Source organism: Castor canadensis, chromosome 2, assembly GCF_047511655.1.
Source record: "Castor canadensis chromosome 2, mCasCan1.hap1v2, whole genome shotgun sequence".
Lineage (NCBI taxonomy): Eukaryota > Metazoa > Chordata > Mammalia > Rodentia > Castoridae > Castor > Castor canadensis.
The window spans coordinates 34757091-34771319 of record NC_133387.1 but is presented as its reverse complement, the minus strand read 5'-3'; positions in this window follow the sequence as shown (position 1 = coordinate 34771319).

Below are 14229 nucleotides of genomic sequence, written 5' to 3'. Positions count from 1 at the left end.
TTTGGGTAAAGGATTCTGAACTGTGTTAAACTTAGTCCTGCTTTGTTGTGAAAAATAATAACAGTGTATATTTATTCAATACTTAAGTGGACCCACATTTTATAAGAAGGAATTATCACAGTATAAACTATAGGGTAAAATACCATATAGCAGTAATTAAAAATCTGGACATAATTCAGAATTGTTTAGCAGTCTTTGCAAAATACAGATTGCTGGAGCTCACCCCTAAAAATTCCAAATCAGTAGATCCTGGGTAGGTCTCTAGAATTTGTATTTCTAATAAGTTCTGAAGTAATGATACTTATGATATTGGTTCATGGGCCACATTTCAATCCACAAAGTTTTTCATAATGTAGTAAACATTTCAGGTTGTGGGTCATACAGTCTTCGCCACAACTTTTCAATTCTGTCATTGTAGCTCAGAAGCAGACAGGCAACATGCGATCAAATATTTCTGATTCTCTCTTTATCATGACTCCCTGCTAATATTCTCCAGAAACCAAACAATCATGTTAGAACCAACTTGTGAACCTGTCAGAGAGCTGAACTAGAGCTACTATTTTTAAAAGCTGACAAAGATGCTTTAAATATAAAGTGTGGTGCTAGCTTCAAATTAAAATCTGCTAATGGGTGAAGTATTTATGAGGTAAATGCCACCAATTCCCTATTTTCTGATTTCTGGACCAACTGACAGATTTATCTTTAAGAACACAGGAAAAGTGGACTGCTGCTACTTAGTTGATGCTGTTCTCAGAGCCTGGGGAGTACATTTCCTAAGTATTCAATCAGATAATGTGGGTTTGGAGTCCAGGCATCTGGGTTGTAGTTTGAATAAGGCTTCTATATGATTTAGATTTATACTAAAGTTTAAGAACCCCCATTCCCATTTGTATTTGAAAACAGAAAGTTTCTACTCTTCTCCTACATTTCCTCCCCTTCAAAGTCCATTAAAAAAGGCATAGCTGGCCAACTTTATCTCTACTGGGCTATGCTATCTTTCAAAGCCCATTGCATTGCTGCTGCAAGATAAATCCTGAGTAACCTGAGCTGCCAGATGTTGAGAGACTTCTATTTGTGATAATGAGTAAGCAGAACAAGATCACAAACCATTTAATGGGGGCATAGCTACTATAAGACAGAAATTAAGCTGAGCCAGAACAGGTGGCTATAATAGAAGCAAAACCATTAATGGAAAGAAAGGCATTAAAAATTAACTTCGGCAAAATAAGGACCAAAGTACATATTTTCAAAACATCTATGATAACAAAAGTTATAATTCCTAAGTATAGGAACTTAATGGAGGAATTGAAAATGAGACGGTTCACGTTGAAAGATTGCCTGATTCAGTATATGATTGCATCATAAAAATATGTACTGTCTTGTTATTTCAATATTCACTATTACTTTCAATGATTAGTGATTTATGTTCATTTACATTATTGATTCTGTATCATAACAAATCTATAATTCCAAAGCACATTCAGAAATATGTGTTACCAATGAAACAGTCATTGCTCTCTAAAATTTATTATGCATTAGGATAGAATTTTCCTACCTTGTGTTAGTTACTTAAAATAACTGAGGACATCTGCCATTCAAAAATTTGAAAATTATCTGTAGTGTTAAAAAAATGAGAGGGCATGGAAAGAGAGACCAAGAGTGGGGAGAATATGATTGGAGTACTTTCTCTATATTAATGGAAATGTCAAAATGAAACCCATTTAAAAATCGTAAAAAAAAAGTCAATAAAGGATAGGAGGTGGATAAGGAAAAAAGAAAGAGTAATTTGAGAGAGGTAAATATGACAAAGTATATCATATGTATACATGAAAGTATCACAATTAATTCCCATTGTAAAAGGCATATGCACTAATTAAAATTTGTGTAAAGTAGTGGGATGTTATTTTCTAAATTAGCCATGGAGAATGGATTTGAGGTTTAAAAATTCTAATTTAGATCACTTCTGAGTTTGTAAATATTAATTTTGGAAAAAGTTAATTTAAGAAGCAGTATCAGAAAAAATTATATCAGCAAACATTTTAAAGAGCAGGTATGGGCAATTTACTTGGCTTGAAGTATTAATATTTTAATGATTTTCAAAAAACAGACACTGAAAAAAGCTGTTAAAAGAAATCAGAGGCATGAAAAGCAGAACAAATAATAATAACAAACACAGAACTTCCATAGTTAGTATTTCAAAAGGAATTGTATTGCCAGTAGAGAAAAAATAACACTCTTTATTAGATAATTTTTTATTATTATTATTATCATTATTCATTTATTCACATGTGCATACATCATTTGAGTCATTTCTCTCCCATGCCCCCTCCCCCACACTTAACCTGTACCCCCCCTCCCCCACTTACAGGCAGAACCTGCTCTGCACTTATTTCTAATTTTGTTGAAGAGAAGACATAAGCATAATAAGTAAGACAAAGCATTTTTGCTGGTTGAGTTAATGATAGCTATATGGAGAGATTCCCAGCATTGCTTTCATATAAAAATATGTTAAAACCCAAGTTGATTCATCCCTAACTGATCTTTACAGTGGTTCTGGATCCCAATCTCCTGTAGACATCTGCCACTTTAAGGTTTCTGTATTAGTTCCTCTGGAGTGGGGACATCAAATGCTTTCATGTTTTACCTGTTCTACCTATTCCCATATCTCTCATATGTGCTCTCCCCTTGTTATGTGACCAAAGTCCAAACACATTGCTGTATTTGCCCTAGATCTAAAATCTGCATATGAGGGAGAACATATGATTTTTGGTCTTCTGAGCCTGGCTAACCTTGCTCAAAATGATGTTCTCCAGTTCCATCCATTTACTTGAGAATGATACGATTTCATTCTTCATGGCTGAGTACAATTCCATTGTGTATAAATACCACATTTTCTTGATCCATTCATCAGCAGTGGGGCATCTTGATTGTTTCCATAACTTGGCTACTGTGAATAGTGGTACAATAAACATGGGTGTGCATATGCCTTTGGAGTAACCTGTGTTGCATTCCTTTGGGTATATCCACAGGAGTGGGATTACTGGATCATATGGCAGATCTATGTTTAGATTTTTAAGAAGTCTCCAAATTTTTTTGCAGAGTGGTTGCACCAGCTTGCATTCCCACCAGCAGTGTACAAGGGTTACTTTTTCCACACATCCTCGCCAACACCTGTTGTTGGTGGTATTTTTGATGATGGCTATTCTAACAGGGGTGAGGTGGAATCTTAGTGTGGTTTTGATTTGCATTTCCTTTATGGCTAGAGATGGTGAGCATTTTTTCATGTGTTTTTTGGCCATTTGAATATCTTCTTTTGAGAAAGTTCTGTTTAGTTCAGTTGTGCATTTTTAATCGGTTCATTATTTTTGGGAGAGTTTGGTTTCTTAAGTTCCCTGTATATTCTGGTTATCAGTCCTTTGTCTGATGTGTAGTTGGCAAATATTTTCTCCACTCTGTGAGTGGTCTGTTCAGTTTAGAGACCATTTCTTTTGTTGTGCAGAAGCTTTGTAATTTTATGAAGTCACATTTGTCCATCCTTTCTCTTAGCTGCTGGGCTGCTGGGTTCTATTGAGGAAGTCTTTGCCTGTACCTATTAGTTCCAGAATGTTTCCTGCTCCTTCCTGTACTAACTTCAGAGTTTCCGGTCTAATATTTAGGTCCTTGATCCATTTTGAGTTGATACTAATACAGTGATAGACATGGATCTAGTTTCATTTTCTTGCAGATGGATATCCACTTTTCCCAGCAACATTTGTTGAAGAGGCTGTCTTTTTTCCATCATATATTTTTGGCACATTTGTGCCAAAAATGAGGTGGGTATACTTGTGTGGATTCATATCCTGGTCCTCTATTCTGTTCCATTGGTCATCATGTCTGTCTTTGAGCCAGTACCATACTGTTTTTATTGCTATTGCTTTGTAATATAGCTTGAAGTCAAGTATTGTGATACCTCCAGCATTGCTGTTTTTGTTGATATTGCCTTGGTATTCACAGTCTCTTGTGTTTCCAAATGAAACTTAGGGTAGATTTTTCATTCTCTATGATGAAAAATCATTGAGATTTTGATGGGAATTGCATTAAACATGTAGATTGCTTTTAGTAGTATAGCCATTTTTACTATGTTGATTCTAAAAATCTTTGAGCACAGGAGATCTTTCCATCTTCTGTAATCTTCCTCGATCTCTTTCTTCAGGGGCTTGTAATTATCCTTATAGAGGTCACTCACATCCTTTGTTAAGTTTACTTCTAGGTATTTGATTTTTTTTTTTGAGGCTATGGTAAGTGTAATTGTTTCCATATATTTCTTCTCAGTTTTTTCATTGTTGGTGTATAGAAAATTTAATGATTTTTGTAAGTTGATTTTGTATCCTGCCATCTTTCTATAGCTTTTTATGGTTTCTAAGAGTTTTGGGGTAGAGTTTTTTGGGTCTTTAAGATATAGAATCATGTCATCTGCAAATAGGGATATTTTGACAGTTTCTTTACCTATTTGTATTCCTTTTATTTCTTCTTCTTGCCTAATTTCTCTGGCTAGAAATTCCAGTACTATGTAGAATAGGAGTGAGGAGAGTGGGCACCCTTGTCTCATTCCTGATTTTAGGGGAAATGGTTTCAGTTTTTCACTGTTAAGCATAATGTTGGCTGTATGTTTGCCATATATAGCCTTCACAATATTGAAGTACATTCCTTCTATTCCTAGTTTTCTTAGAGCTTTTATCATGAATTGGTGTTGAATCTTGTCTAAGGCTTTTTGTGCATCTATTGAGATGATCAAGTGGTTTTTGTCTTTGCTTCAATAAATGTGTTGTATTACATTTAAAGATTTGTGTATGTTGAACCATGCCTGCATCCCTGGGATGAAGCCAACTTGGTCATGGTATATAATATTTCTGATGTATTGTTGGATTCAGTTTGCCATTGTTTTATTGAGGATTTTTGCATCGATACTCATTAATGAAATTGGCCTATAATTCTCCTTTTTGGAGTTGTTTTTGTCTGGTTTTGAGATAAGAGTAATATTGGCTTCATAAAATGAGTTAGGAAGTGTTCATTCCCTTTCTATTTCATGGAATAGTATAAGAAGGGTTGGTATTAGTTCTTCTTCAAATGTCTGTTAAAATTCAGCAGTGTATCCATCAGGTCCTGGACTCTTCTTTCTTGGGAGACTCTTAATTGCTGCTTCAATTTCGTTTGTGTTGTAGATCTATTCAGGTGATTACTATCCTTTTGGTTCAGTTTTGAATGGTCATAAGTATCTATAAATCCATCCATTTCTTCAAAATTTTCAAATTTATTAGAGTATAGGCTCTCAAAGTAGTCTGATGATTCCATGGATTTCTGTGGTGTTTGTTGTTATCTCCCCTTTTGCATTTCTGATTTTACTGATTTGTTTTTTTCTCTCCTCATTTTAGTCAGTTTTGCCAGGGAGCCTGAAATCTTATTTATTGTGTCAAAGAATCAGCTTTTTGTTTCATTGATTATTTTTATCATTTTTCTTTTTGTTTCTATTTCATTGATTTCAACCCTTATTTTTCTTATTTCTTTCCTTCTGCTTGTTTTAGGACTTGCTTGTTCTTGTTTTTCTAGGAGTTTAAGCTATAGTATTTGATCATTGATTTGAGATCTTTCTGACCTTTTAATATATGCATTCATGGCTATAAACTTTCCTCTTAGGACTGCCATTGAGGAATGTGTTTTTCAGCTTCCAATTGTTTGTGTGTTTTTCACTATTGTTTTTGTTGTTGATTTCTAGTTTTAATGCATCATGATCAGATAGAATGCATGGATTATTTCTATTTTCTTATATTTGCTGAGGCTTGCTTTGTGTGCTATTTGGAGAAGGTTCCATCAACTGCTGAGAAGAATGTATATTCTGCAGAAGTTGGATGAAATATTCTGTAGACATTAGCTAGGTCCATTTGATCTATGGTGTGATTTAGTTCTAGGATTTCTTTATTGATTTTTTTGTTTGGATGACCTATCTATTGGTGATAAGGGGGTATTAATGTCTCCCACTACCACTGTGTTGGAGTTTATATGTGTTTTTAGGTCCTTCAGAGTATGTTTCATGAAATTGGGTGCATTGATGTTGGGTGCATGTAGGATGATAATTGTTATTTTCTTCTGACGTATTTCCCCTTTTATTAGTATGGAGTGTTCTTCTTTATCTTGTTTGATCAATGTAAGTTTGAAGTCTACTTTGTCTGAGATAAGTATTTCTACCCCTGCCTGTTTTCGGGGCCCATTGGCTTGATAAATCTTCTTCCAGCCTTTTACTCTCAGCCAGTGCTTATTTCTATTGATCAGGTAGGTCACTTGTAGGCAGCAGATTGTTTGATCACACTTTTTAATCCAATTAACCATTTGATGTCTTTTGATGGGGGGATTAAGTCAGTTAATGTTCAGTGTTAATATTAACAGGTATGTTGTGATCCCTGTCATGTAGTTGTCTTTATTGATTTAAGGGTTTGATTGTGTGCAGCTGAATCAATGTTACTCTCTACTTTCTTGCCTTTTGTTTCTCCTGCAGTTTGGTTTTGCCTGCCTTTTCATGGTTTTGTTTGCTTTCACTTTCTGTGTGCAGAATTCCTTGGAGAATCTTTTCTAGTGGTGGCTTGGTGGTCATATATTGTTTTAGTTTCTGCTTATCATGGAAAACTTTTATTGCTCTATCTATTTTGAATGATAGTTTTGTTGGGTAGAGTATCCTAGGGATGAAGTTATTTTCATTCACTGTTTGGAAGACCTCACTCTATGCCTTTCTTGCTTTTAAAGTTTCTGTTGAGAAATCTGCTGTGATTTTGATGGGTTTACCTTTGTGTGTTATTTGTTTTTTCTCTTTTACAGCCTTCAATATTTTGTTGTTTTAATAAGATATTGTGGGTACTTCTATTTTGGTCAAGTCTCTTTGGTGTCCTGGAGGCTTCCTGTACCTGAATGGGCATAGTTTTCTCCAGATTTGGGAAATTTTCTGTTGTGATTTTGTTAAATATATTACGCTTTCCTTTTGCTTGCACCTGTTCTCCTTCTTCCATGCCCATGTTTCCCAGGTTTGGTCTTTTAATGGAGTTGGTGAGTTCTTGCATATTCTTTTCACAGGACTTGAGTTGTCTGAGTAATAGTTCTTCAGTTTTTCTTTTAATTACCATTTCATCTTCAAGTTCTGAGATTCTGTCTTCTGCTTGTTCTAGTCTGCTGGAGTGGGCTTCTAGTGTGTTTTGTATTTCTGTTTCATTCTTTTTTCTGAGGTTTTCCATATCATGGGTCACTTCCTCTTTAATATTGTCAACTTTCACCCTTAATTCATTTATGGTGTTCTATTTAGGGTGTTTTCTGTTTCACTTTGGTGTTTATTTAGGGCTTCTATGATTTCATTTTTTTGTTTTTGTGTATTTTCATATTCTTTATTTTTGTTATCTTGGAATTTCTTGAGCACCTGCTGTATGTTTTGGTTGACCATGTCTAGTAACATCTCTATGAAACTGTCATTGATTACTTGCAGGATTTCTACTTTCAGGTGTTCTTGTGGGCTTTTTTGGGTTCCTTGTATAGTTTATTTTTGTTATTTTGGAGTCTGTATCTGGGTATCCATTTTCTTCATTTCCCTCTGAATCCTGTAGTAATTTGTTTTTGGGGGGAGAATGATTTTCATCCCTTTTTCATCTTCCCATATTTCCAGTAGGTACTGTTTCTGTCCTGAGACTATGTGTAACTTAGTATTAGCTGAATTACAATAGTAATACTAACAAAACCAAGAAAAAAGGAGGAAAAAAAGAGAAAGAAAAAGAAAGAGAAAAGAAAAAAAAAAACCAAAGAAAACAATAGGGAGAGATGGTGGATGATCAACCAACAAACCAGACAGCCAAACCCTTAAATAAAGGCAAAGAAAAAAAAGATCACCAGTTCAGGAACAGTAGAATTTCAGTCTTAGTTGTCCTGGTGTTACTTCTTTAGCATCCAGTCCTGTATGTGTGTGTCTCCTACACATGTTTGGTGCCCTCTCCTGGAGGGCGGCAAGCAGAGGAGTACCCGGTGGGCTTGTGGATCACAGAGCAGTGATCCGGTGGGCTACTGTGCAGGAGCCTGGTGGAGCAGCAATCTTGCAAGCCTGCAGAGTGGGGACATGGTGGGCCTTTGGGGTGGGGACCTGGCAGAGAGGTGATTAGCGGGGGCCTTGCAGGCCTGCTGGGCAGGGGCCCAGTGGAGTGGAGACCCAGTGGGCCTATATCACGGGGGTTTGGCCTGAGGGGCAGGGGCCCGGCAGAGCAGAACATAGGCTCCGTGGGCCTAGGGGGCCGGAGCTTGGTGGGCCGGCTGTTCTTTTAGTAAACTGTGATGTGGGGAAGCATTCCATGAGCTAGGGGTTCAGAGTAATGAAGTTTTGACTCTCCCTTGTGCTTTACCTCAGCCAATCATGTCTCCAGCCTCTCAGCAAGGTCCCTGATTCACTGGGCTCACACAGTCTGTGGCTTTGTCCCAGTCACCATCTTGGATCCTCTCCATATAATTCTTAATTCCTTTCCATTGCTCTCTTTCAACCCATAATGCTGAGGTTGAAAGCAGTTCTGGGAGCATATTTGGTGGCACTGAGGTTTGAACTCAGGGCTTCATGCTTCATTTATCACTTAAGCTACACCTCCAACACATTTTGCTCTGGTTATTTTGAAGATGATGGAATCTTATAAATTACTTGTATGGGTTGGCCTGGAAATGTGATCCTCCTGCTCATATAGCTTCACAAGTAGCTAGAATTACAGAGTGATCCACTGGCTTGTGGTCAAAGTTACAATTTTTAAAACTACACATTGAAATTATTTCAGATACATTAAATATATAACTTGGTTAAAATTTTGTGCTGGTATTTACTAGGCTGTAAGTGGTATTGTTCTAAAAAATATTCTAATGACTTGTGTAGCTATCTTTATTTTAAAAATGTAAAAATTTATTTTTTTTCTTTTATCTTCTACAAAATTAGAGAATAAGAAGACATAAGAGTTCCTTGGGGGGGGCCATTGGTACCAGTGGGAGGTAGGAGGTAGGAAGTGGCAGGCAAAGGGTATAGGAGGGTGAATACAATGCAAATACTGTATATACATATATGTAAATGCAAAAATGATACCTGTGAAACTATTCCAGGAATTGGGATTGGGGGAGAAGGGGGTGAAGTCAAGTATGATATACTTGATACAGTGTAAGACCTTTTGTAAATGCCACAATGTACTCCCACCCAGAACAACAATTTTACAAAAACCAAAAAATATTATAATGAATACAACTCTTTTTCACTCTGCTAAACTGAGATAGTATGCTGCCATTCTCAAAAATAATTTGCCTCAATTGTTTACATTTACATTTTTTCTGCTATCTTCCTTGCCTAAAATTATAATTATAATTTCTAACTCAGATTAAGTGCCAGTTTTGAGAGGAGGAAATTATGATAACCAATGATAGGTATGTCTTGACTTTAGCATTCTGGGAGTATTTTGGTAATAAAGCATGTGTTTTCACATGGACTCTTGGAGATTACTAAATACTCTAAAATATCTATTCACCTACTTTTGGTTTGGGTTTGTTTTTTATATTTAAATGTTTAAAACAGTAGAAAATATTTTGACAAATAAGATTTTGAGTCAATTAGAAATCCTTCAAATTAACTACAGAAATAGCTTCGAGGGATGTTAGTAATAATCAGGTTATATTGAAAAGTTGCAAAAGGACATTACCAATAATTTACAAAATCTGTTTTCAAGCACTTTCCAGTAAATATAATTTATTCTTCTGTGAGGTGCCATTGTAAATCAATGACACTTTTGGAGGTGAAATGAAACATAACTAGACCAATGGAAACATAAGTCACCAATGGAAACTAGAAAATTCCAAATACTCATAAGATTTGTTTGCTTCCTAGGGAAAAATTTGCTATGTGATCTGAACCAGAGTTTGAGAGTTGCCAGCATTAGTAAAGTTTAGCAGAAAGCAACAAAATAGATCTCATCTTTCAAATCCTTGAAAGAGTTTTAGGTCCTGAGCACTGGAGGGGAATGCTAGCTTAGACAGACATAAGCAGGAACAGGACTATCTAGAGCTACAAGATTTCATTTTAAAGCCCCAGATGACCCGTACTCTGGACCAGTGATTAAGAAAATCCCTTTAAATACTCCTTATGGATAATACTTCCCATATGAAGGTCACACATGCAATCTGAGGTCATAGCAACTGTTATTTAACCTTCTACTGGTGGTGCTAAACCTGGAAGGGCAAAAAAGGTTAATTGTGCAAGTGCCTGCCCTTATCCTCTCAGAAACACAAGCGTATAACTTCTCAGACCTAGGCATAACTGAACAGTCATGAAACCATTTTTGGAGGTTTGGAAAGTGGGGGAAGGCTCAATTTCCTGCCATACAATAACCCAATAACAGTAGCTAATAAATCCCCAAGATCCAACAACATCTACACAGTCAGCAAATACATACACTTCCTACTTCATATTTTGGGGTAATTCTGCTTTGATAATAAATCATTCTTTGCTTCAAAAACAAACAAACCTGTAGGCTTGACAGAAAAAAATGTTTAGGTGTTACTGAGAGAGATTTTCCCTGATTTTTTTTTTCTCTACTAAATAAACATTTTCTTCTAATTGCTGAAAATGTTGATGGCAGTAACTTTAATTTAGATCATCCTTCATTATATTGTCTGAGAAGTGATATAATTTAAAAACTATACAAAGAAGAACTATAAAACTTCAATGGAAATGTCTAAATAAAAATATTGAGGAACTAGTTCCTTTTCAAACTTTTTCAGGCAGTTCATGTATGTGCAGGCAAATTTTACAAAGCTTGAGATGAATAGTTTCTAACAAAATGTCTTTGCTTTGTTATAAAACAGTGAGAACAATTCAACACACATCTTCAAGAGATACTACCATTTCTTTAGTTAAAAATTGCCATATTTGTTAAGGGAAGAAAAAGAAAAAAAAAGGTAAAAGAAAGAATTCAAGTCAAAGAAAAATCCCCAGATACTCATTGTCTTTCCAAGACAATGAGGTTTTAATCTTGTTTAGGGATATTCTATCATTCATTTCTGCAAAATAAAAATCAGTTCTTTAGAAAAAACGAATTTTCCTCAAAGACTTGGCAATCCTATTTAACATAATGAAAGAACTGAGCTGAATAGTATGAAGTCTTAAATATTTATTTGTGGTTTTGAAGAACAGGAAAAAGGACATAATGTTCAAAGTTAGAGTGGGGTCTTAGATGTGTTTCTTAAATGTGGTAAAAGTTACTGGTATGTATAAGGCACAGATATGTGAAGAGATGCAGACATCTACTTATGGAGACAAAGTTTAAATCAACAGAACATATGGTCCAAAAACAATGTTAGCTTTAGATATGATTTTAACCACTCAATAAACTAAATGATCAGTTATGTAATATTGCATTATTGTATTTCAAAATGAGAAACATTGATAAAGTTGGAGAAAATGACAGATTAGAAACCCTCCATTCAGTTCTGTGGATGAGAAGAGTTAGAATAAAAAAAAGAGAGATTATATTCTGAAGAGAGACAGGAAGAGAATTGGGAATTATGAAAGTGGTGGCATGACAATTGAAAAGCATGCAGAAACAGAAAAGCAACAGAGAAAAGCAGAAAACAGCAACATCCTTTTCTTCCCCCTAGCAGGTAGAGAGGAAGCCAAAGATACAAGTGACTGCTCCAGTATCAAAGGCTAGCTTTGATGAAGAAAGACATTCTGTTGCTCACCTTATCTTGGAGAGGTATAGGGAGGCTCCATCTTGATGGAGAGCCTTGCATTTGAGACTGAGCTATACTGGAATCTTGAAAATAAGGTTCAGAGAGTCTTGGGATATCCTTCTACAGTGTCAGGGAGGGAGACAACCAGGAAAGTTAGTCATGGAGAAGGAGTGGTTATGATGGGACCTGCAGAGTTTTGAGAGCAGGGAACTCAGGCACAGAACAGCATGGTAGTCAGAAGCTCAACCCTCTCTGATGCAGAGATAGTCCCATCACATGAAGGTCACTGAAAATCAGAACACTCAGCCCAAAGAGCTCAGGCTAGTTTAATACTTGGCATCCAGATCTTCCTCTTGGCTATGTATATTGGCTGCCAAGTGGGTCTAGGAGTCCCATATCCAGTTCTGCCAAATCATGTGGTTTCCATAGCCTCCTACTCCCACAAGGAAGTGAAATGCTGGGTGGTGTCTGAAAGCATGGATAACAACAGGCTAATGCTTTTGGTCCCTCACTTCTCCTGCTACCAGTGTAGAACTTAGTGCTCTGTTCAATCCCCTCGCTCTGATGCATTCAGGGAACATTCCTAGGCTTGGACATTTACTGTCCATGGGTAAATAAAGTGGGAGGTATAGAACAAATTAAAACCTGCCTTGTTTGTTATGCTTTCTGCACCTCAAACCTGCCACTACATTGCTTTTCTTGAACATTGAAAATACTTCAACTGAAAGATGAACAGTGACTAAAATTTCCAAACAATGATTCAATGAATGAATGAATAAATGTCTGAAAGAATTCCATGAAGAGCTGAATGAAATAAAGAAGTCATCATAAGATATAAAAGAGCAATTCAAAAAATACACAGAATTTCTGAAAAAATGAATTTCTGGAAAGCTCAATAAGTCAAAGAAAAAAACTCCATTGGAAGTCACTCCAGTGGATTGGGACAAATTGAAGACAGAATTTAACAGCACTACTTCCTATATTCTGCCAACATAGGTGATGATTCAATTGTAGGTTTTTGTTTTTGCTGTTCTAAGAAGATTATTTAGTTTTTCCAAGCTATTTTATGCATTTTGTTTTTTTCTCTTCTAGCAGTCATTATTTAAAATGAGTAACCAGTCTGGTTTACCTCTCACTTCCAGCCACATTCTTCTTCACTAGAGGAATTATAGCAGATATTTAGATAAAAAGAAAAATGATAGGCTCAGAAGTTCAAAAGCCATATGTTTTCTCTCATGTGCAATATAGACCTAGTACAAATACAGCAATATTATGAAACACTGGTCACACTAAGGGGAGGTCACATATGGGAGGGGTAGGGTAAAAGACAAAAACTAAGAACTTGAATATGATTGCTAGACTCTCTATAAAAAAATGAATATAGAATTCTTAAGCCAGCTGAAATCAGCATACGAAAGGGACTAAGAATGAAATTAAGAAAATTAGAAGAGATAAACCAATTGAGTTATAACAGATATATACATGAATATATCACAAAGAAACTCCCTGTGTAGCTACCTTTATCTCAAACATTCCAAAATGTCATTTTTTTCTTTTTTCTTCTACAAAATCAGAGGACAGGAGTGCAAAACAGGCCCTGCCTGCCTGAGGAAGGGGGAAGGTTGTTGGCACCAGTAAGAGAGGGAGAAGTGGCAAGGAAAGGGGGTAGGAGGATGAATATGATACAAAAAAATGTGTACACATGTATGTAAGTGAAAAATGATACCTGTTGAAACTATTCCAGGAATCAGGGGATGAGGGGATGAAGGAGAATGATGGCGGGGGTGAATTCAAGTGTGATATATTTGATATATTGTAACAACCTTTGTAAATGCTAAATGTACCCCCACCCAGCACAACAACAAAGGAAAAAAATAAAGTTAAAAAAATTAACCATTACCTATGAATTCCTTTCCATGACAGTAGACTTTTGTATGAAATCAGATTCTGAAATCAGATCATAACATTATTTTTCCTTCTTTCCAAAATTTATCTCACTCTCCTGAATCACAAAACTAATGTACATTTGTGTTGAAATAAAGAAAGAAAAATAATAATCAAAAATTAAACAATGCAAGATATGCAAGAGCAATTCCAAAAATACATAGAATTTCTGAAAAACATGAAATCCTGGAAAGCCCAATAAGTCAAAGAAAAAACTTAGTTTGGAAGTCACTCCAGTACACTGGGACAAATTGAAGACAGAATATGATGGCTTGAAGATAAGGTAAATGTATTACAATATCCAGATAAAGATTTTTTTTTAAATACAAACAGAAGATACAAGACTTTTAGCACATCATTAAAGACCAAACCTATGAATCATAGACATAGGAGAAAAAGAGGTAAGATCTACAGACATAGAAAACATTCAAATAACAGCAGAAAAATATCCAAATCTTGAGAAAGATATGTTCATCCATATACAGAAGGCTTTTAGGTCAAAATAGATAAGTCCAGAAAAGAATCACAATTAGG